The sequence below is a fragment of the Anopheles moucheti genome, chromosome 3, assembly GCF_943734755.1.
Source record: "Anopheles moucheti chromosome 3, idAnoMoucSN_F20_07, whole genome shotgun sequence".
In the NCBI taxonomy this organism is placed as follows: Eukaryota; Metazoa; Arthropoda; class Insecta; order Diptera; family Culicidae; genus Anopheles; species Anopheles moucheti.
This window is the reverse complement of record NC_069141.1, coordinates 73156830-73182167: the sequence shown is the minus strand read 5'-3', so window position 1 is coordinate 73182167 and position 25338 is coordinate 73156830. Positions and strand designations below refer to the sequence as shown.

Genomic DNA, 25338 nt, shown 5'->3' with positions numbered 1-25338 from the left:
CAAACAAAAAAACACCCGGTTTGCGCAATCGCATGCAAGCAGCATAATGACATTAGTGAAAAACATTTTTCCCTAATCCTCCCCCCCCCCCCCATCGGGTGCACAAAACGTCGTGATACTGGCGGGTGATGCGGACTGATGCTACTGCCGCCAGGGGTGTTGCAATTGCGATACCTTTTTCCGTGTAGCGTGTCGTTGTTGTTGTTTTTTTTTCTCTCCGTCTTTCGACTTTTTGCTTTTCCAAATGTCAGCCGCGATACCGATGGCAGGCGATGCGATTCCGTATTTGCTGCACGGTGCCGCGCAGGTGCAACTGCATTTTTCATGATTTTCCACATTCCCGTTTGCAGTGGCGCATTATGCAACCGTTTGGCGATGTCGGTTGCAATTTGCTACACCAAAACCAGCCACCGCGTAACAAGCCAGCCGGGCCGTGCCAGGGGAAATGGATGGAAACACCAGTGCATCGATGTTTAGTCAAATGTCACACCATTGACACATTACCGTTTCGTTTTTTTCTAAATGCTTCTTTTTTGTTTTGTTCCTCTACTACACATACACCCCCTTACACCGGATCATCCCAGTGTTGTCCCCCCTCATTGCCGTCTTGCTTTGTTTGTTGTAATTCCTTAGTCTATTCTGCTAACTATAAGCCCTTAGAGGGAAGTTGGGCAGCAGATCACTTTGAAGATCATGATTGGTTGCTGGATAATAATAAAACGCATCGAGAAACAACGACACAGCTTGCACGGGGTGGCATTCACCCCCATACATCCCATTGTGTCCCAACTGCTTCCCGAGCTTTCAATATCTCGGTAAACGATGTCCAAGGGTAGCATTACATATTAGCATCTCCCTCGAGTCTTACTACCAGCATACGTCTTACGGGGTTTTTCGTTTTGTTTCTGTTTTCCACCCACCAAACGATTAGCCAAGCGGTGACCTCGTGAAGCGAATCATTCCATTACCGGTTGCGATTGTTTCGCTGCACCACACGGCTAACTTCTGGGTGCGCAAGCGCACGAAACGCGTGACCTCTGACGTATTCCACCAGTGGCGGTGTCTTTTCTTCAATTTAATTCACTCACTCCATTAAAAATCGTTCATTTGCCACTTGGAAAATAGGACAGGCCGAGGTTTTGTGCTCCCTTTTTCATCCGATATTGTACGCGATTGCAGTTTCGGTGCTCGAACCCGACCAACTGTCCCTATAAGCCCTACAAGCGTATTAGATATCGACATGAAGAAAAGAGGACCACAAACTGATCGCTTGCGAGCGCAAAAATTCCCTAACAGGGCGGAAATTAAAACAAATTCAATTATAGATAATGTCGGTGCGATAGCGTCAACTGGTGTCTTTTCCTCCTTTTGGGCTTCCAAGTCGGCCACCAAAGGCACCCACCCCCCACAGGTCTTGCCGCTCGTCAACGTGTTGCACGGCGGTACCAATGCGCTGCGAAGTTGCAAACGGAACGAATTGAAGTGGCAGCAAGGAAACATGAATAATTGCATTAAATTTTGTGCAAATGATTCAATTCTTACCGTCAATTGTTCTGTTTTGCACCCGGTGCCTGGTCCCGTTTCGATCACCACGCGTTGCTCCACCAGCCTGGAAGCTCGCGAGAAGGCCCGATGCAGAACTGGGGCTCCGGGGTACGGGTTGTCCGTGTTGCAGTTGAACCCCGGGGCGGGTGTTGCCATGAGTATTGTAATAGGCAGCGGTGAACAACAATCTGATTAATAAATTGAATCACGATTTTCTTCTGCCACGATGCGGTGCGGTTTTTCGTTTGGGGAGGTTCTGCTTTGGCTGGTGGAGGCTTTATTTATTTTACTGCCAAGAACAGCACGCAGTAATCAGAAGGCAACGATTTGTCGCCTTGCAATGATGTATTGCTGTGGGGGATGGACTTTTTTTTCGTAGTACGGGACTGCTTGCAGCAACTCGCAGGATTGGTAGTGACATAAACATGTATTTCTATTATCCATTGGAACAATATCATCCGTCCGAGTGTGTGAATAATAGTCGATTAATTGGCAAAGGTTTTGTGGATGTTTGAAGCGCTTTGTACCTTTATAAAGTTTCACTTGAACAAGCAACGCAAAATAACGGATGGGATCTAATGTTGCCCTATTGGAAGCAATTCAAATAATCCTTAATTCAATATTCTATAAACTTAAGCTAAGATGGTTTAAAATTCTTTAAGTGATTTTTAATGAGCGTTATCCCAACAAGTAAAGATTAAATAAGTTAGAGAAAACCAGTACTCTTGAATACAAAGGCTGAGCAATGGTTCATATTACGTTTTAGGCCAAGAAGCTTCAAATGTTTCGGTACGATCATCGACATTGATCACAATGTGTTGAGTCTCAAGCAGAGGTGGATTTACTCTTTTCAGGGCCCCAAACGGTGCTAACTAATTCCCCCTTACTGTTGTTAATACTTCCTTTTCCTTCCTTTTTAGTTTTATTAAAAAATCCTTTTCAGTTTTATTAAGTACTATTTAGTTTTATATGCAAATGAGAAATGAGTTCAAAATATGCTACAATAGTTAGCCTAATATAGGTAAATGTGTCCAATATTTCAGTATTATTTTAATTGCAAACAATGATCGTACTTCTGTCACATTAAAATATATGCTTATGTGATTTTTCTCTCGTCTTTACTGACACAAGAACCTAGAGAGGCCTAAAGCCCTGCTATTTCTGGGTTTTCTTTGACTTCATTTACCCGTACCTGAACAGTTAGTCCTTGCTACGGAGGGTTGGTTCGGATGGGATTTTGGAACGGTCCTTTCGTGTGGAAACCGTCACCAATACCACTAAAAATATGGCCATAACCAAACTTATTTTAAATAACATTATTGTTAGGTCAGCTCCTGATATCTCTCTAATGCAAACGTTTTGACTTTAAAACACTGTGCTGTGCTGTTCTCGATGTTTGGCATTCTAATACACTTTTTAAAAATTTTTATCAAATTGGGATATCCAGTACTCCAGAAAACGATAGAAGTTGTAACAACGTCAAAAGCAAATTTGAAATGGTTATGGTCCTGCGCTTAGCAATTGTTCAAAATTCAACAGGTTTAAAGCGCACCCCTGTAAACGCGGCCATAGTTTTATTATTGATACATAATTTCGAACTCAAAAAAACTCAACAGGTGCAAAACACATTGACCTCGCTGCAATTCGATAGGGTTCGTTTTTCTCACTTACATAAAACAAAATATGCTCTCCGTTTTATGAACAACAGCCAGAAGGGGTTCCCACTGTCTGTTGCTCGTAACCACTTGTGGAGTTTTGAAGGGGCATTTTTTTTTTGTTTTAACCAATCACCGGAACATATTGCGAAGCGAACGCGAGGGAGACACTAAGGTCCAACAGGTCAAATTGGGAATTGATCGATCTATCAACTCGATCAAAAAAACAAACTCCCCCGCGTTCGCATTTGCATGACGGCGACGAAACGGTTTGACCTCCGGGAAAGACAATGCGCTTTACCTCGCCACTGCCGGCGCGAGTCAACGGGCGTGAAATTCATGTGAAAAATCGATTTCCCTTTTCACCCCGGAACCGATGGGTCTAATTGAATGCGACATGGGAAAAACCCCGATTTGCTTTTACGTCCGATAGCACCAGCGTCCGACAACTGTTGCGAATGGCTTTGGAGTATAACCGCGGTGAAAACTGGGTGCAATAGCCAGGGAGAGAGAAAGAGCAAAATGGACGAAGAAGCGCCACGATTCTCGATGCCTTCGCCCCTTGGAGGCGTTGGCCTCCAAGAATCAGGTTAACGCGGGTAACCTCGCTTGCAGCAGTGTGACACGTGAGGTAGTTCCGGAGCTTGTCCGTGCTCATAATTAATCAACCGCATCGCCAAACCGCACCGGTTTCAGTTTGGCAAACACTACTGGGCAGGCTACTACTAGCACCACTAGTCGACGGGCAGACGTGTGTTGGAGGCTTCTTCTTGGGTCGCTGCCTACGCACGCTTCGGCTGTGGATATATGGTACATCCGCAAGCGATCGTCGTGGTCTAACCATAGAAGGGAAATTATTGCGCATACGCATGAACGACAAAATCCCTCGGCAGCATTGTGCAACCGGTACGACGAACGAACGGAAAACTGGCTGAGAATGTGTCGCCCGGGAGTCTTTGGGGCTTTCGGAATTGACTAACAAAGTCGCCTATGTCTCGGACGAGATTTGTTGCAATGCATCACGTTCGGCTTGAAGTTAGCTTGAAGTTAGCTTGATGTTATATTAAATAGCGGTGGCTGTATGTCCATTGGTGTCAGTTCAGATTTAAACTCTTTACGATGTAATGATGATCTAAGAGTTGACTTGTACGGAACTCATAAAACAAGCATAATGAAGCCTCCGTGAATCAAACATTCAAGAATTAAAATAAATAAAATCAAGAAAGACAAAACAATTAATAACAATACCACATTTTCTTTCGAACCTATTTACCTATTTACCTTTACCGATTTCCATTCGACGGCAAATGGTCCAATCTCTTCATTGTTATGCTCCACCAAGACACCGGCCGCCTGCTTATCCATCCATAATACACGACTGCGACTCAGTGAGCATGAAAACGGTACGTAAACGTTGCGGGGATAATATGTATTTCCGTTTCATGCGGCAACCGGGTGGATGGCAACAGCAAAACGGATGCATCCAAGCGTGGAAGCGCACGGTTTCCAAATGCCCTTTTCCGATGCGTTTGAGTTCGCTTGCCGTGTGAGTCTTCCGCATGCGCAATGCAAAGCTGTCGTACATTAAATGCAGCATGTTGGGCTAAATCGTCACACGAGGGCGCCAAAGTTATTGGATGTCTTCGATCTAGCCGGAATGAGTTTCAAAAACGAGATTGTTCCCATTAAAGCCCACGGTCAGCACAAAAAAAAACCCTAATAACCCCCTCAATACCCTTACTGTAATGAGCGCCCAAAATTTATCGCCTTTTAGGGACTCGTAACTGTGCACTTGAATGGTTTAAGAGATATAAACAAAATTGCATTCGCGTTGCAACGTGGGTTAAGATGGGGGATTGTGCAATGGTGTTTCGAGAGCTCCCAGTGAATCGGTTCTAGCTGTAGTCAAGCACCTACAGTGTGTTACCGGTACGGTAATGTATTAATTCATTTCCATCCCTACCGATCGTACACAGCGAATCGCATTGCATCGAGTACTAGATTGGTTTCAAGCGCTGCGCTGCAAACAGTTCGTTATATCGCGGCCAGACAAAAACCGATACCGGTACGATCATCATAAACATCTATTTCCACCTTCGACGCCATCGTCGCACCGCAACGGAATGCAGCGACGGTACGAAAATTCGACGCCTAGCAGGGCCTCATCATGTCATCGCATCGCGTTCGTGCGAATGCGCGCGAGAAGCGTGAAAAGCGCTACGTACGTGGGCACCCCGAAACGTCGGGTCCTCGAACGGTTTCGTGGCCACATAATGGCCACCCCAAGGGGTCCTGTGGGGGCCGTGTAAAAAGAAAAATGGAACCCGGCGCATTGGGCAACGAAGGCGCATTGGGCTGATTGGCAGGAAATCCGCCGTCCGTCGCGGCAAGCGTACGGAGCCGCACGGAGACATCTCGCAATTAAAATTCGCTAATTCCTTTGCCACATCGGCACAGTGCAGTGCTGGTTTCGCTCGCGCACAGTCTCGCCCCAGCCAGCCAGTCAGTCAGCCAAACGAGTGTCCCACAACAAACCACAACGCTTGATGATTCATCCATACGTTCGGGCCGGCGGCACATGCGGCACCTCTTTTCGTTGCGGGACGGATCGACCGGCACCAGCTAAGCCGTGGCTGTGTATAATTGTGAAAACCAATAACCGACTTATGATGATGATGATGTCGGTAGGCAGTGAGCGGATATGCTCACCGAGCCCGCGCTGCACTTTTGCAACAGGCGCTGTGGCGGTGATTTAGCGTTCAGGGCGCGGTTTCAGGTGGAAAGTGATAAACAGCATGAACGGTAGAACGAAACGCGATGCGCCTGTTTCGCCTCGCGGTGCGCTTTTTTGTCATTTATCCGGCAGAACGAATCAAACCGTAAACAGTACGACTTTAAATGCTTTTAACTTTAGCTGGGTGTCACAGTTGATTGGCTTTGGTGCATATTATTAATTTAGGAGAAAAAACCATCAAATTATTTCTAGTAGTTGACTCATTAGTGAATCATTTTTTGTATCGATTTCTCATGAAAAAGGGTCATAGAATAATGAAAAATAATTTTTTTAAACTCATTTTGGGGGTTTTATAAGATTATTAATGTACTAATCATGCGTGTTTTTCATCGAATTCAGTGACACCGATGATATCCCAAGCTACTTGGCTAGAGTGATTTTTTTATTCAAGAAGAACGACTAGGGCGTATTGCTTATAACTAAAGGTAGCTTAATCTAAGCTACAATTCACATTCGTTTCAAAATATTTCCTTCTCCTCAAACAGTAAAAGATCACCTTCTCCCGGGTGTACTCGGTCAGGTAGAGCGATTTGACCTACTCAAACCCGATCAGAGTCTCGATTTTGCCCGAATTAAACTTCACATCATTATCTTCTGGTTTGAAAAAAAAAAAGCAGATACACCGTTTATTTGTGTTGTCTACTTAGCCAAAGAACAATTCTAGTGTTGGGTGAATCGGTTTCTGATTCATGGATTTTAATGTCGAATTAATAACTCTTAATTTCTATTGTAAAGATCCATTTATCTTTGAAGATTTATGATTGATTTAAAAAGATCCATTATAGTCAAAAGATGCCGAGGATTGCGACTATTTAGGTATAATTGTCGTCCGGTTCAGTCGATATTATAAGCAAAAACGTGGAATTTTTATAGAATAAAACATAGAATTTCATCCCCACCGGTCTATGAAATTGAAGGATAAACATAAAATTAAAATGTGTCATTGACCTACGGAGATTTATAAATCTTTTAAAAAGATCTTACCAAAGAAGAAAAGATTTTACCATCAATCTTTCGAAAGTTGACTCATGAATCTTATGAGGCGTTAATAAATAGTGCTCTGAACGAATCCTCTCAACAGAGTTATCAACCACAGCAAGCAAGCAATGAGCTAATAATTTGTCCTTCATAAAGCATCTCACTAAATCGTGCTTTCATTACACAATACAGCTGAATGTAGCTTAAACAAAAAGTCAACTGTTGACTCTGCTTAACCGTTTAATTGCTCGTTGATAAAACCGGATCTCCTTCACAGGGAAGTTGATAGTCCATTGATTGGTGCAATATATAGCCTTTATGTTGTTCTTGTTGATTTCCGTCTGTTCATTAATGTATTTTCCCATCGACCCCGAACAAAAAAAAAACGCTTTCCATCGAGTGCATCCATCCTTAACGAAATGCGTTTGAATCCCCTTGCGGAAGCTTACGAACCAAAGCGAACGCATGACCGGAGTAGCCAGTGAAGCGAAAAATATTCATGCTTCGGCAGCGAAAGGAATAAATTAGTTTTAATATTCAAAAAAAAAGCCTCCCCGGTGTGACAATGTAGCTGCGTGGATCACATGTCACACACGGTGAGGTCATGTAGCGTATCATTGCACTTATGATCCGGCGTGGAAAGCTGCCGGTGGGGTGGGGGAGGGGAGAGTGAACTCGAAATCGATTATGTTCCGAAAAAGCTATAATGCTCATCCGAACGGTACGCATGGGTGATATGGAAGTCGCCCAATAGCGTAAGTTGAGCATCTAAATAGCGCCAGGCACACGGTACTTCCCGGTCATGCGTCAAACGTCGAAAAGCGTCAACTTCAACTTCAACAAAAAATCATCTAACCATTGCGGACCATTTCTTCATATGTAGCTTGTGACGCCCGCACGTGTTTTTGGAGGCCAACTAAAATGGGCCCGAGTTTCAGCGCAAGAGTATTCGTGTGAAGCATCCCTAACCGTCAACCGGGATCGGATGTTTGCGTTCGTTCGCGAATGGGTAAATATTGCGGCAGACTTGCAGCGTTGGCAATGTGGGCAAACAGTCTATGATTCTAGAACTTCATGGGTGAGAAGGGGGAACAACAGTCAATTTGTTCGCAAAAGCGTACGCCACACACTATTCACCGCACGCGGAATGCGCATGCCGAGGAATGCAAAATGGCCGACATCGGATCGATGACACGGTTCCATTGACGGTGTTTCATGTGTCACGAACGCGAACTGGAGTAAAAAAAACCTCATAGCTTTATTTCTTTATAACTCTTATTTTATTGACGAGTCTCATAACTGGAATCCTTCAGAAATTGAAGAAAAATGTGACGAGTGTCTTAAAGCAACCCTAGTACAGGCACGACCGTCAACTACCAGCAACCAGGCTTCATGCTCGGAGGAAGATGATATTTATGTTGCAGGAAATGGTGAAGCAAACAAGCAGTTTTGTGTGCGCCTGTCTGTTCGCGCAACTTCCTCCGAAAAGGAACCCGGCGGGCCGCGGGGGGAGGCCATTACTTTGTAGATACGCCGGAATTTTGGCCACCCTTCTCAGCACTGTTGTTTTGTTGGTGCTTTTCCTTTCCTTCACACGACTCGAGCTAGGGAATGAATGGGTAACTACTCGCGCAACCATCCTGCTCCTATACCTAACCTATACGGCCGATCCGGTCGATACTCCGCACACAAAAAAGCATAAACCGAACCGGTAAAGTGTTATTATGCGCTCGACTGGTCAAACAAATAAAACTCTTCCCGCTTCGAGTTCAAGAGAACGAGCGGTGCAGCAGGTCGGTCGGGCGGTACCAAACGACACAGACCGCCACGGAAAAACGGTCCTACGCACCGGTGACATATGATCAAGTTGCGTAGCATCGCCATGTTCCGTAACGATCGGGGGCGTGTGTGTGTGTCGTTGTCTACTTGCCGATATTTGTGTGATTAGTTGGGGTGGGTTTTTTTCTGTGCGCGTCGCCAGCCAGAGGAAAGAGAGCATAATGCAAGAACAACCGGCACAGTGTGCTGGTATTTTTATGACATTTTTGTCCAAACGTTCGAAACGGATGGTTCGATTAGACCGGAAATGGTTGGAGCGACCCCATGTGCGGCCCCATCCGCAAACAGAAAAGCTGGGGAATTTCGTCCGCCGCAACTGTCGAACCGTACGCTGACGTACTTGTCGTCAGGAACAAAGCACTGCATGTAAGTATCGCATGGCTGCGCAAAAAAGTAAACCTCGTCCCACACACACACACACACACACATACACCGACGGCCGACATTTTGTACACCGGTAGCCAACGGTGGGGGTTTTTGATGTTGGGTTTGGGGTTGAGTTTTTTTTTATGTCATCATCCAATATCGCCGCCGAACAATGTCTCGAAAGGGATGCCCCATCATCATTAATCTCACTCATGCGCAAATGAGCGCGTTCACGAGTCCCCTCCCGGGTGGCCTCCGCCGTACCTTGCCCCACCACGGGGTTTTCCACGGTTGAATGCGCGGTTGAAACAGCGGCAGTTGGGGTTTTGCTTTTCTACCCCAAATGCACCTCACAACTGGAGCAGATTTTGCCTGGTGGTGGTGAGCGAAGGCGACCGCAAAAAAAATGCCCCGTCTACTACGACCGGTGCGGTGTAACGTGACGAACCGTTTTCTACAACCATTTTCCATCCACAGCTCTTTCCGACACGGAATCATTCAACACGAACACACAGAAAAAAAGCAACTCCCCACCACCACCATCCACGCCGTAGCCATTTTGTTCGTTGGTTTGGTTTTTCACAATTTTTCCAGCAGGCACACAGGCGCAGACGAATGTGCGGCACGTCATAGATTCAGCGTAGCGTGTCGGGCGCTTTCTTTCGCGCTCAGCCAATGGGAAAAGCAGTGATTTTCAGACATTTTCATCCATCGCCCGGTGTGGCCGGGTTATTGGTTTCGAGTGAAGCGGAAAAATCGAGGGGCTACGGGTTACGACAAAATGGCTACTAGGGGGAGGGAGAAAGAGAATGGAAAACTGAGGAAAATAGCTTTCCATTATGATGCGAACATTGGAGAAGAAATATGCTTCCGGTGGGTTATTGATTTGCTGTACGTTTTGTTGAATCATGCTTCGGGGGATGACTGGTTCTGAATAATGGTGGAAGGTAGAAGATTGAAAAAAAAAATAGCCTAATGGCCGTAATTTTCCTGAAAATAGGAGTTGTTTCTTTAATGTTTGCTATTGTAATGCATTTATACAATAATAGCAGCATATTCCAATTATAAATAAGACCAGGACTAATAGAAATATAAATGGGAAAAAGGAGTACTATCAGCTTTTTTCTACAAATGAATGCCTAATCAATTGATTTGTAGAGTTCGCTACCAAACTAGTCAAGCAATTGCATCATAAGATTGCTTCTAACTCCAGGGTTCAGATCAGAGGTTAGAAATCTAACATTAGAAGGTACTTTACGTACATTGGATGTAAACTATATGATGTTCTGAAATATCTTCTCTCTCGTGGAAGAATGTCGCCTAAATTCCGCTTTCCGATACCAGGACATTGTTATACAAAAGAATCCAATTGAAGCTCTTCACGTCTCAGCACCAAGAGGCACAGAATATCAACAATGAGCTGTGTAATTTACGTCCGCCACTAAGAAGGATAGATTATTGACCCCTTCTAGCTATTACAGCCCTTGGGAATAAGGCCAGCAAAATAAAATGGAATTTTCCCTCAGGACTAGCGGGTTTCAACGATATGGTCACTAAATATCTGCCGGAAAATGCCCAAGAAGCTTCATAAAAAGCATGTGATTCTTTGGACTATCCTATCGTTACTCATGCCAAGAAATCATCATGTAGGAAATTGAAACAAAGCTATTTATTTAATTTCTAGGCAAATCATAAATCAAGGATTTATCAAAAGAATTCTCAAACCAACGTGGAGTAACATCCACCCCGCAAACCACGAACAAGCCGAACTAAATCTATTTTTTCTACGACCTGTATGTGCCAATATCATTCCATTTTATTTATAGATCATTTTGTAATAACTCATGCTTTTAACACCTTCAAATTCGGCAAAAAAATTATGTCCACCGTCCCGTGTTCCACAGCGTCTCACTGATCCCTTACGGTTACGATTTACCCCCGACGGCGGTTTATCCATCTCTATGGCTGTCAAATTCTTGACGGCATAGTTGACACTAACTGTGGTCGTGCAAAAGCTGGACCACAGCACCGCACCTTACCCATTCGCACACACACACAAAATCGCACGTAAGCGTCAACGATATAATTCCCGGGCCCGATTGCCAGTGATAATAATGTTGTTCGGCGATTGTGCGGATTGATGCTGGCCGCGAAAGGATAGTTGACATTTATAGTTGGCTAGCTAGTGGAGTGGCAAAAAAATCACAACTATCACAACAATCGCAAACACTGGTCGCCGACATACACCCGATCGTGTGGTGGAACGGTAACAGATCCGTTCGAAAGGAATATCGAGGCTGTGATCTGTTGGACTGGCGAAAAGAAGGGGAAGAGTAGCATCAAAGGTACACGGTAACGCAGCGCCACAGTCTATGTCGAGTGACGAATTGCACTGGAGGTACGATCGGAGTTTCGGATTGAATTGTACTGCGGATCGGCGGGACCAAGCGACCATCTTGCCTAAAAGGTGTCCGCGAGTGGCAAGTGTCAGATAGCAAGAAGATAAATTTGTCCTCACAGCTAGAGCGCCGCCGGACAGTAACGCTCCAGTGCCAGAAGGTAAAACACGAACAGTTGAGCAAAAAAAAACTCTCTATGATCACTCATTTCGTGTGCGTGCAATTGGCCTCGATCGAGCAAAACCTCAACGACGAAAAAAAAAACGGATAGATGTCGTTGACTGGGTAAAGGGTTCCAACATCAAACGATCTACCCGTGCCGATTGGAAATTGGATGACATTTTCCGATGACTCCCGCCTTCGATCGTTCCTACCGTTCCTAAACACTTCCAAAACGAGCACCGGCGTAAGACTCGCGCTACGTTGCGCGATCTGCAACTGGAGCACGTTCGGATCCACGCAACCGCACCGCAATTTCGTATAATGAATCATAATTATCTCTCCATCGGGTTCGCACAAGGCACACTCGCACCGATCGGCTGATAAGCCGCGACAGATCTTAGCAAATCTCTTGCGCATTCGAAACGATTCGCCCTGCTTATCCGCGTGGTTTTTGTACGCACTTTTCCAACCACCCGCAATGGTGCAATTTACATTGATTTATTTTTCGTTCGATCGGCGCAAGATAATTGTAATAACAATATTTAGTGCGCGAGATGGGTGACAGCTGTCGGTACAGTGTTCCACACCGTATCACCGACGGCGGAGGCACCCCGAGCGCTCGGTAGGGGTTTATCTTTTCCGCCATTGGATAGTCGAACGGTACGGTCTAGCATAATTGCATCGCTTTAGCAGATAATTAATCTCTGTATTGTTTGTCTAGGCTGCAGGGTCGCCGGCTGTGGCTGGGCGATACGATTTGGCGGTGTGTGTGTGACGGGGGTGGGTGAGCCGGTGTTCTGGACGGGTGAAGAATTGCCTTCATTTTGCGAAAGATGCCCCATCAATCAACCATTAATTACTGCGCGCGGGCCTACCTGTTTTGCTAATAGCCATTTAATGGGGGAGATCGAAAGGGTTGCTAATAGGGTTTGCATTTGATTTGTGTTAAATTTATGAAATATCGTACGATGTTCTAATTTTCAAATTTTTTGTTTGATACACTACTGATTAAACATTTTTTTTTAAATATTGTCTTATGTTGTTGTACAACAAGATAAAAAACTATTATTAAACTACTAAATTAAGTTTTAAATTAGCAAACTTGGATCAGTAGAAGTTGAAAAAAGAGGTGAGAAGGAACATAACGTGACAACAAGACGTTAATTTATAATTGAGAAGATTCATTTTATTTCAATGAATATTTGGATTTTTATTCTCATCTGTAATATCCTTAAAAGTCTTATATTAAAATTCATCAACATCTTTTTGTTGCTTAAATGGCTCAATGAAGACTTATAGAATAACAACACTACCACACAGCAGTATAATATTTTCTAACTCTTGTTGAGAAGGAATCTATTCGAACCACACGTAAGATTCGAACCACGGTCTTCGGTGTATTAGACCGAGTACCGTGGCACGAGACCATGGATACTACCTCACTCCTCACATACTAAATTCTAATAAAACGCAACACTCTGCACTACTTCACACGTGTCATCAACCGCTTCTCCTATGCCGGCACTTACAAAACTCGTTGCAAATTGGAACAACGGGGCTTGGGGCTTTGGGGCCTTACTGCCTTTCGCGATCTATCCCAATGCGCTCCAGCGCTTGCCGGAATGTTGGCCCAAAGCACGACAATGTTCCCATTCTTGCCGCATGATTTGTTTTTGGCCATTGGCACCGCATATGTGTATGCGTATATCCTTCGTTTTCTCGAACGCCGTCCAGGGGTTGTTTTTGTTTTCCGCTCCGCTTTGATCAGCGTGGATTGATCGTGGCGGGTAGGATAGCGATTAGGCGGGCATCGCGTACCGCCGTAGCGCCAAATTGGCAGCAATTTAGACGTGTGTCTTTTGCGGGTTCTTAGCTGTCTTCTAGCCGATCGCTGGCACCGTACCCGCATTGCAACAGCGATCGAGAGGGTTTTTTGCGTTTTACCGATGACATCTGGAACCGTTTGCAAAACCGATCGCACCGGCGCTGACGAATCGCGATCCATTCCACTCCCGGGAAGGCACGTGGACTAACAGTGTGCCACGAGTAGTTTTTGAGTCAGAAAATATTTCAAGGTTCACTGGCCGTGCTCCGCTGCTGCCCTTCACACTTCTGACCGACTGCGACTTCTTGTAGGCGCCAGATCGTACTGCTCGTATGTGTGTTTGCAACGAGGATCATACATGTTTTCGATTGATCAGTCGCTCGTTTCTATGCACGTTTACGCGTTTTGTGCACGCGCTACGTGAGTAATAATTAAAGCCCCCTCCGTTTGCGCTATGCCTTTAAAGAAAAGGGGCCTCCGATTCTTGGCCGCATAGAAGCGAGAACTATCGAGCAGGCCCTTTGCGGTTCGCGGTGATTCGGAGGTGATTCGCACGCGCACGCGGTTGCTCGCGAAATTGTTAGGTTGCATTTAAACAGTGCCAGGAACTGAATGTGCCCATCGAGGGATCCGTCCAATTCCACGTGGGAATAGAACGGGATTTGTGTTCGTACGAATCGGGCCGAAGCATAAGTAGCACCTTTTGGCACATATGATTGATCGTGCCGTTTCGCACACGGCGCGTTCGCGCATCAAATTAAATTCGGTCAGCAAGCGGCCGTGGAAAGGAAGCATTATTTTTTCTTCTCCTCTGTGTTTGTTTTGCTGATCTATGTCAATCGAAGCGGACCGGGTTGTCAGCAGTGTTTAAGATCATAGCGCAGGAGTCACGTAAAGGTCAAGCCGTGGCTATGGTTTCCATGCTCACGGTGCTCACGTTTAAGGCACATTTAGTCATCGGTAGCTAACATTTCGCATTCGCCGCGTAAACTTATTTAGCTACAAACGCTCGGAACGAAATAAAATCCCCCACTAATTCACGAGTTTTCCACACTTTGAACCTTAATTTTCAAATTTTGCTTGCTCGTGATCCGGGGGGAAGTTCGATTTCTACCGTGCCACAGATGGGGCGGTCGCACTGTGCTTGCTTTCGTGCATGATGATCGAAATCGAACAACATAAAAATCAACCGACGAATTGAATTGCCTCCTAGGCCGCCTGGTCGATTGGGCCGTACTGATAGAGGGAAACAATTTCACTTTCGCCTTCGCCCGGCCGCCCAAAAGCTTTGTCACACTCCTTTGGCTCTGGCCAGGGATCACCGTCCCTTTCCAGCCCATGCAACGCCTGCACAAACCGTACCGTTCATTAATTAATGAATTCGACCCTTCGGTCCGGTGGCAATATATAGGGGGCGCCCGCGGCGAGTGTGATAGGATCTTTGTTCATTTTTTTTTTTGCTTTTGCCCGTTGTTTTAGCTTTTATGGTCACCTACATATCTTGCACCCGTCGTCATTCGGTCTACCTTTTTATCACCCCATCTGGGGTAGCCGGGTCTGGGGTGGATTGGGGTGGGTAACATTTTTTTTGTGTTGTCGTTGTATTTGACCATCTTTCCGTTCGAAACGGTGGCTGACGAACGGTTCCAGCGGGTGTGGGTGTTTTAACCCTCCCCCGGGTGGTGAGATGAGGGAAAACATCATCCACGCGCGTGCGACGTATCTATAAATCATCTTGATGATTGAAAGCGGTGATAATGAGATGCTTTATATTCATATCAAACAGCCAAAGGTGTGCAATATTGGTAGTACGGGGGGGGGGGGGGGGGGGGGGGGGGGGAAATATTACATTATATAAATTAAGCGCATCTCTTTCTTAAGGGGGGAGCATAGAAAGGTTTTTTCACGAATTAAAGCAATTTAGGAAAAAAAATTGTGTGCGGTGGTCTACAACAAAAAAAACCATCGTCACGTTTTTATTAACTCGATGAATGAAATCCAATCTCCAAACTTCATCAATTAGTACAATCCACTCATCGGCGATCTCCACCCGCTTTGCAATTCAAATTCTCATCGCGTCCCATCGTATGACAGGCGCAACCAAAATACTGACATTTTCAACTGACCTTGCGCTCATCACAGCGCGCACACTTCACAGAGAACTCCAGCCCATCAAGGTTTCCCTGTTTTCTATTCATTGTACAACCAACTACAAAAAAGAAAAGGTGAAGTTCGCCGGATGCTCCATTTGAGCGTAACAGTCAAAACATTTAGGTCCATCCTTGTAAAATAGGATCATCGACGCAAGCAACATGAAAATCGTTGTACCATTTCCATTGTCATAATGGCTGGCTGAGTTGTAAATGCCGCCAAGTGTACTTGACACCTCGGCACGGTCTATTCTTGTCCCTTTTTTATGTTGCCAAAACACACGTTTTGGGTGGTGGTGATCGAAGACGAGCAATTGAAAAGACGGGCTGCTTGAGAAAACACGATAAAAAAAAAACGCTGATCTGATGGTGTGAAGCTCGTAAACAAAGTGGAGCCATGCGGAATAAGTTATGCACAAAAAGGCCATAAAGTTCGGTTCGGCCATCTAGCGGGCAAGCTTATAATCACAATAATTTGGTTGCTACGCCTAATTTGCATCTGCCTTGTCGTTCGTGAAGGATCGTCACCTTTCTTCAGTAACCGTTTCGCCTCTTCCTTCACCCTTCTTCGGCTGTCAGACGGAAACAACGAAAACCAATCTCACACCGCCGCTTTGGTTTGAAGATTGGTCGAGGCCATCGCAGTATGCCGTGCATTATTCACTTCTGGGGATGCAAATGGTTTCGATTAAAAGCACATCAGTGTACCCGCGTTATGATGTGCAATGCGTGGGAGTAATTCGAGAAATAAATGGTTCCACAAACCGGTAACAGCAATTACCGGTGCGAAATGTGTGTGTGTTCGCCTTTTTTACGTCGTTTAAACGCCATCGGCGAATTGACGTGCCGGCGCTCATCTGCTTGATGGCGAGCGATATCCGTTTCTTGTCGGATGGCAACATTGTTTTCACCGCTGATGACAGACATGATCGAAGGATGCGATGTCGTCGATTATGAATCATGCGCCCGATGTCTCAAATGTGCAGATTTGAATTTATAATTTTCCGACTGCGCGCTCGTCTACGCGACGGCGCATCGGGCGTGAGGCTTGTTACATTTGCATCCGGAGATGACACACTCTGTGTCGAGCGAAAGGGCTAATGATCCCTACTGCGGAGGAGCGCATGTTGTTACGAACGGTGTCAATTAATAATGCCAACTGTCACTTAATGTCTGGTGCGACTTTGTAGGGTTTGAGTCGTCTAAAACGCAAGGGTTTTTGGTACTTAGCATCCACTTAGGCGACGTGGTTCGACCTCTACCGGAACAGAGACATCGTCGAGTCAAAATTCGTGTCACATTCGGAAGCAACCCCCCGTACATATGCCTAGCGTATTGTGCGACATTTGTTACCCTGTAGCGACACCAGTGGGAAGCATCGAATGCCTCACGGCGTCACCTCATAGTCCTTCGTACACGCGCATTAATTCCATGGTCAATGGGTATATGCTAATGCAACGCTCTAGCCCTTCCTGTTGCCGACCGTCACACGGGCGAACTTAATTACACGCAATTTCAATGAAGATTTCTGGTGCTGCAACAATGATACTCCGTTGTGTCTCCTGTCGTAACGGGTAGCGTGGCTACAATGTCGCCTCACGGATCGCACTGCCGTGTGGATCGGTGTGGGTTCACCGTGCCGTAGACCCGCATCGATGGCGGTCGGCGCAATCGAGGGCAATTCGATAAATCGCGGCGCGCGCGCTGAACGGTGATCCTGCCAGCATCCGATACACTACCGCGACCGCGATCGGTTTCGAGGCTTGGCTCAAACAGACCAGGTGATTAACGGGTTCCATTCGGAGCGGGCCTAGAGCCAACCTGGAGGCCACCATCGAAACGTCGCGCCAGCTAAACACACGGTGTGATATAATTTAATTAAAATTTTAATAAAGTTTTACCAAACGAGCGTCCCCTGCACCACGGGGCACCCCCTCTCACCGCACCATCGGAACCCTAAGTCAACAAATATTGAACCGGTTTGGCGAATCGGTTTTCGCGACTCGGCCCGGCCCCAAAACAAGACCCGTTCCGAAAGTGATCGCGAAGCGCCGGGAGAAGCGAACGATCCGTTTGGCATAGATGTCCAGCAGGTTCCTGACTGCCCGGTGAGCCCTTTTGCCACCCGGGTGGAGGGACCACCGCGAAACCGCTTGGTAGACACGGTAGCGATTGCATCTAATCTAACCGGCCCAAAGTGCGGGAATTAATCTCGGCTCAAATCTCGGCAAACCGATCTCGAGGAGATTCCAAGCATCGGTAACGTCCAACCATTCCATTTCGCGGGTGGTTGAGAAATTCGTAGCAAAAATCAAAATGCTGGTGGGATAAATTTCCCACCGTGCCGATTTTCCAATTTTAATGCAGTTCCATTTTTGCTTTGGGGGAGCGCTGGGAGGAGCCGTGCATATCCGAAGGATTGAACTCAGCGGTAATTAAGATTCGCATTGGACAGATTTATTATCGTTTAACTAGAGTTCGCCGTAAATTATTCCGTGGTGTTTGATATTTATGTGCCACATTTACTGCTGGCAGGCAAATCACGTTCACATTCGGGTTTTGGGTGGACTGTTTGTTTTTTTTTGTTACCTCCATTGCCCCTGAAAGGTGATGAGTCATATATTGTGAGCTGCTCATAAACTTGCACACCGCACACCGTTTCCTTGTTTCGCGGCGAAGAAGTTTGTGGAGAAGTTAAGCTTCGGCGTGTGTGCGAGATAGTAATCTGGAGCTATGGAGCGGGCAAATTTATTTCCTGCGAAAGGGATATTAGAAGATGACTAATGGCTATCATTTATTTTTAGTAGATTTTAAAGTGACATAATCGGGGTTTTCGGAGATATTTTGTTAAAGCACCAGAACTCTTGGAACTGGCCATTGGCATTTAGACGTGGCGTGGACTTGAGACGTGGAGTACAACAATTCTACATATATTTTCTAAAATACTAGCTCCAAAAACTTGAGATCATCAAGATCAAACTCAAGATCATCGAAGTTGTTTAGCAACTCCAAGAATTCCAAGTAATTTAAGTATCAGGAAAGCACTACTACGATTCTGAAATAAATTTGTACCAAAGAATATTCCTTTTTCCTGCAGACACGATTTAGAATTTAAATTAGAAGTGCAGCTAATACGCTTGTGGTAGATACGCAAGACAAGACATTCTTCACAGTATTTTCTCACACCGCCCGATCAATACCTTGAACGGTAATAGACTTTCGATACTCGCACCGGCCTGCTCACGGTCGTGGCCGTAAAGGTGAAACAATTTCACGCTACATTGTAATTGACAGACGTACCTCACGCGTGTAGCGCACGGTTGCCTTGTTAATAAAATCATGAAACAGTGTGACATGGAAAACATGTAAAGCCAAACGAACGGTGCGAGGTACTGTGGCGCACCAACGCTGCTGAAGGATCTAAGCGCAGGGGGAGCGTAAAATAAACCCTTAGTCTAAATTGCTGGGTACCGGGCCCTTAGCGAGGGTGGCCATTGGGAGAATGCAACATGACGAAGAAGAGGAAACCACACACACGCCCGCCCCGACCCATCGGTAGGTGGGCATCTTCCTTGAAATATGAGGAATAGTGGTTAGATCCTCCGGTGTTTAGTTTTTTTTTTTGAATGTGGCTCGTGGCGTACGTCCATTACGAATGCATTAAGCACAAGTCATTCGGTGTTAATCTATCATTTAGCCTTTGGCGGTTCGGGCGTTTTTGTTGCGGGCGGTTGTTGTTTCTTTGCGCGTTATTATTTTTATACATTTTCCATACCACGGTTCTCGCGTTTCGCCCGGGTTCGCTCGGGTACAGCTGTTTGTTCAAGCTCGCACCTCATATTCCGTACCGTTTAAAGTCACCCCACCGGGGTTCGACTCATCGGCGAACACGGTTGACGAACGGGAAGTGAAAAGGAAAGGCTTTCTGCCACATTCTACGGTTGATGGGGGGGTTTTTTTTTCCTACACTTCCTGTCTGGTTTGGTTTCTCCGCCGCGCTGGTCAGATGCGTTCTGTTCCCTTTCGGTCGGACGGATGTCAGATGTTAAATGAATGTTAAACAGTGACGCGTGCCAAACAGTGTACTTTATGGCGTTGAAGTCTTTCCTTGTTTTTGCGCTGTTTTAGATCTATCTTCTTTACTGGAAGGAAAGGTGCTATATTTTGTATCACTTTTGTGTAGCTTTTGAAAGTTAAATATTCTTGAAGAGTTTAGACTTTATTTTACTTTATAGGGAAACATTTTATTCATTGATAATAACTTTATAAAAATAATTCTTTTAAATCGTACTATAAGCACTATTGTTGTCCCTTTTTTTTAGACATTTTTAAACAATAAATGCAGAAGTTTGAAGTCATTATATGAAGAATTATGAAACATTATTAACCTTTCTTAAGGAGGCTAATAAAAACAATTTAATAATTACTTAAACTTTCCTAATACCCTTTAAAACACCAAACATACCCCGAAGCATCGCCTTATATTCGATCCCATCGTCTCAAATTATCGTGCGCGATGATCGCGAGAAATTATGATCTGCCTTCCATCACCTTAAAAAACACACTGCACACAACACAACAACAAACAAAACTAAAATACCGCACCATTGCCGGCGGCCGTGAGAAATTTGATGAACGTGTGTAAATTGATTAATAAAAATGAGTCCCACTTTCGTGGCTGCGAGCCTGTTTGGCCAGCGCGCTGTATCATCCCCGGTGGGGCTCGTATTTCTCGTCGCAGCGATGGGAAAACAATTGGCGGGAGATCACCGCCAACAGTGTGGTCCTCCCCGAAGGATTGAAACCTACCGCGCGCACGCAACTCCGGCATGAGCTATTGGAAGCGTGTCAAACAAGGTCACGTGTGTAAATAAAACTTTTTTGGGGGAGGCAGGCAGCTAAAACCTATCGGAGGATAAAAAGCCACCCAATCCCAATTGCATTGCACAGACCTGAAAAGGAAACGCACGAAACGGCAACTCTTGCACAGTGACGCGTAAAAACACAAGCGACACTGTTTGTTTGCGCAGCAACGATTGTCAATAATCAATTTACATTCTTTACCGAACAGCCGACTCTGGGAGAGGGTGAAAGGGTGGTGTGCTATTCGAGAAGCCGCCCGTTGTTGAGGCCTCCGGGGCCTCTGCGCATAATCTAATGAAATGTGATGGATCTCAGCCCACCCGTGACGCGACACGGGTAGAAGTGTTTTTTTTTTGTTTTTTGGCAGGATTGCACACACACACACACACACATCTAGCGGCGGTTGACGACGCATGCGCGCTGGATCGCCTGTCAGCAAAATTCGAATCTGCAGATATCGAAACCGTTGGGAGCGTAAACTTTCACACCGTGCGATCGGTTGGGGGGGTGGTAGTGCGAAAACAGTTAAGTAGGTTAAAGATGTACAATTTTTTGACATTAAACTGATTTACCTCACTCAACGGCACCAGACACCAGATGTTGCGTACCGTCATCACGGAAAGATTGAGGTGTTCTGATGTATGTGGCATGATAGGGATACGGTACCGATCCCTTTGCTTCTCTGGTGATGTTCAACCTTCACTATAAAATAAAGGACCCTCTTCGCGCTCAATTTACAGCTCGTCGTTTCATTAGCGATCGGAACACTTTGAAATTTCGAAATTTTGGGGGAGATATACATCCTTCGAAATAAGTAATCATGCACCCATACTACCGCGTTGATTCATTAGGACTGCAAGCTGTTCCAGCCACAGAGTATTCCCTCCAGCACGTTGGCCGGTGGTAGTAAAAACCCATCCAGCGTACCATTTCTATGTTTAATGGTCATTTTGTCTCTTTGCTCACCCTGCAGCACCATCGTACTAATAGGCAATGAAAGAGAAATTATACGCGCATAAGTCACGGCCGGGCTCACTCCTTGCACCTTTCAACTTGACAGGCTGACCGAAACGCCGGACCCCGGGACGAAGTGACGATGGGTCTTCTGCCATCGGTCTAGAATGTTAGCGCTAACGCGCTAGCGGGCGTTTTTGACCGAGCACTCGTACTCGAGAGGGATGTGTGTGTGTTTTTTTTCGACGTTATTCTTCTAATGTGTTCCCTTTTCATTCACCTTACGAAACCGTGTAGTGACTAATGGATCGGATTAATTTAGGAATTATTGTTAAATATTACCGTGCGACATGCAATGCGGTTCCAACTGCTGGTGCGTGGTTGTGGTTGTGCACGTTCCTCACCGACGAATGACCGCCTCCACGGAATGGCAAGCGAACCGAGCGTACCGCTCGGAGGGTTTTGTTCTCTGTGCCATTCCTATGTGCGCACGGCTTTTGCAAATGCTTCTTTTTTTGTTGTACCGACAATGCAACCAACACAAAGTGGATTAGGTTCATTCACATGCCCGTTTAGAGGGTTGCATGGTTGAAGCGTATGTGTTTAGGTTTTGCACGCGGTGTTAATTGTTGGGGTTGGTTTTCTTTCTTTAGCAATATAAATATATTTAAAAACCTTAGAAAAAAGCCACAACGCTTCTTCTAATATCGGTAGTATTGCGTAGTATTTGATAAGAAATATCCTTCCTGGTGATCAAAAATGCCTCTTTCAACCATTCCTATTCGGTTTTATAACTAATTTCGTCAGCGATTATCAACGTCAAGCTTTCGTTCGCGACCAGTTCATACGATCGAGAAGCGGACCGTAAAATGGCTCTGCTTAACGAGAGTGCATAATGTTCACCTCGTGCGAAGGATTAATTTTATAGCTGTCGCCAAAGATGACACGAAGTGAACGGTGCCATAAAATGGTGCTCAGGAGCCGGTTCGTTCCTCGGCCTAATAAACTAAACGCGCTAGGAAACGAACTACCCCCTAGTTCGAGGGGTTTTTCATACCAGAAGTTCCAGCATGAAAATCTTTATATGGACGATTTGTACATAGCTAATTTAAAGCGGTTATAAGTTTTTCGTCCATAAACCACTTTAAAGCAGTCGCGTTATTAATACCCGCCAATACGGTCGTTCGGTTCGGCTTAAACTCGGCTTGATGTTGGATTAGTCATACAGAACAGTACGAACTTCAGCACCAAACATTGTTCGGTTGCCTTTCGTTCTGAACTTGCCGGAGTACGATCATATTTTGTGGTGGTTTATGTGGGCCTCCCACTGAATACCCTTGGATATGTATATTGCCCCGTGAAGTGAACGTGCCAGCAAACGAAGCACGCGGTGTGCTACTAACTGTGCCAGCGCAGATCGTTCTACTCCCCCGTCGTTATTGGGCTCGCCGGCCGTGGCTGAGAAAAACAAACTCCACCAGTTCGTTGGGCGCAAGGTAATCGTTATTATTTGATTTTCAACTTTTAATAGACCACGATAGCGGTCCGCCCATCGGTTGCCCCGAAAAGCCGAATGAAAAATGCCCTGTCCCATATCGGGGACTCCATCAAACATAATAAAATGTGTCCCCGTACCGTGCTTTCGTTTCCCAGCGGACCGGAACAGCGGGACCGCGCTAGAAAATCCCTATTGACAAAGATGAATACGAATCTTGGCCGGTTTTTTTTCGAGCTTTGTTTACGCATCCAGAGCACCCTCTCCGGGAACTCGTCGATGGGTAAGGTATTATCGCCCTCAAATGACCCGGGACCCCTTCGATATGGGGTTGCACTTTTCATCTTTCACTTTTTAAACCCGGTCGCATCAAGTGCAATCCCATTTGGGTCCCCGGGGACTGGGATGTTCCCAATGGTCTGCACACAAACACTCATAAACCGGTTGCAGTTGTAGCGTTTGTTTGCCCTACCATATCGACCGCAGTGAAGCTGATCCTCGTACGATGTTGTGGTAAGGAAAGAGAGAGAAAAAAAGCCAGGCTCGTGATTTACCCTGTGCCCTACCGATGGGAAACGTAAATATTCCGAGTCGACAGTGCGGCCGGATCGCGCCAGTACCCGAAAACAAAGCAATCAAAATTCGGCAGTTTTGTCAACAGGTTGACGCCTCCCTACGGCGCGCGCACGCCTCACCGGGCTTAAGCGATGCTAATTAATGTAAATTTACTGCCAGCCCCTTCAACCCCCAGGCTCGTTTGCGATGAGTCCGGTCCACTGTCCGGGACCGGATTAACATGCCAAAGCTTTGGCCTCCCGATCACCAACACGCTCGAAATCGTCGTGTGAAGTCTGTCTCGGCAAACTTTCGATGGTGAGCTTTCGGTGGGATCGGTGCCGGCCGAACGCATTTTAACCCATCGATCTATTCGTTCGTTTTGTTTCGGCTCGTTATGAGTCGATTTATCGCGACATTATCGATGCCGATTTCGTTCAAAAACTTCACCTCCCCTGGCGTTACGGGGGATCGCAAAACAGCCCGTAAACTGCGCGTCATAATCCGCCTATCAATTCGATCCGGTTTGCCGAAGGATCGCGGCCACATGACACATGCTCTCCGCTAGAGCTTAGAGGTCCCTTTCGACTGCTGCGGGAGACGGCTGCTGTGCAAACATAAAGAAAAAAAATGGGAAAACAGAACCGTTACCGTACCCGGGCGCGTAACGCAACACTGTTACGCTGAAGGGGTGTCGTAAAAAAGCGCACCAAATTAATCAACTTTATTAATTATTAATGTCCGATAGCAGGGTTTTCAGAAGCAAAATTTATTGCACCCCCAAGTGCTGGTACAGACGAATCGCTACGCGCTTCTGGATAACATTTTTAGCACAACGCACGTCAGCCGCATTGCTTCTTGCCCTTTCACGGGGGCCCAGAATGCGTACTGAGCAAATGGTTTAAAATTGTTACACCTTGACAGTTTTACTAGCTCCAGTCCAGTGGAGCGGAGTGGCTCTTATTTATCGCTAAACTTGTTGCATGCTACAGAGTGCCACAAAATGTTAATGGTTCATTAGAATTTGGTTTTCCATTAGCCGGGAGTCGGGTGATGTTTTCAAACGATTTGCGTGAATTTTACTACTGCATACTATTCACCATGCTTTACGTAGTATGTTAGGTGCAGTAAAATTGTTTACAAAAATTGTTTATAAAATAAAACTCCGGGAGATTTTTAAACGGTTGTCGGAAAAGTCGTATCGTTTCCGAGACAGCGCCAGTCGAATTCCAACATCCTCGGATAAATGGCGTTCCACCATAATTAAATCACCTCAAAGTGACTGCACATAGCCATTTTGTGCAGCATTCGCATAAAACCAACCTTAAAATGCGTGTTTTAAAGTTCCGCTCTTTCCATCTACCATCAACATACAAAAATTTAAAGATGGTGATTGATTGCTAGAAACACAAAGTAACGCCGCGCAGTCTAAAATTTGTAACGCTGGCAAGCTATGGAGAAGGCAACCACTTCATCTCATTTTGTATTTAAATTGTAGTGAAAAGTAATGACAGGTCCAGGACAGGACAGGCAAATCTAAGCACAAAAGCATACGTTGTACAAATAATCATATTTGCATAGAAGCTGCGTACATGCATGTGCGATTTTACTTGTATGTTTTTTTTTTGGTTCTTCACGGCAAGCAGCAAATACCGATGCCGATAATGCAGACAGATACTGCCGAAAGCGAGAGATAATGTGCCCAACCTCCTACGTACCATGGCTTAATAACACATAAACGGTTGGCTTAATGTGGTG

At 45.6% G+C, this 25338-nt stretch overlaps 1 protein-coding gene across 1 annotated transcript in view; it reads left to right on the top strand.

Moving 5' to 3' along the window:
- Positions 1-25338, top strand: part of LOC128304092 (dendritic arbor reduction protein 1) — a 104062-nt gene that overhangs the window by 3078 nt on the left and 75646 nt on the right. The window lies entirely within an intron of this gene.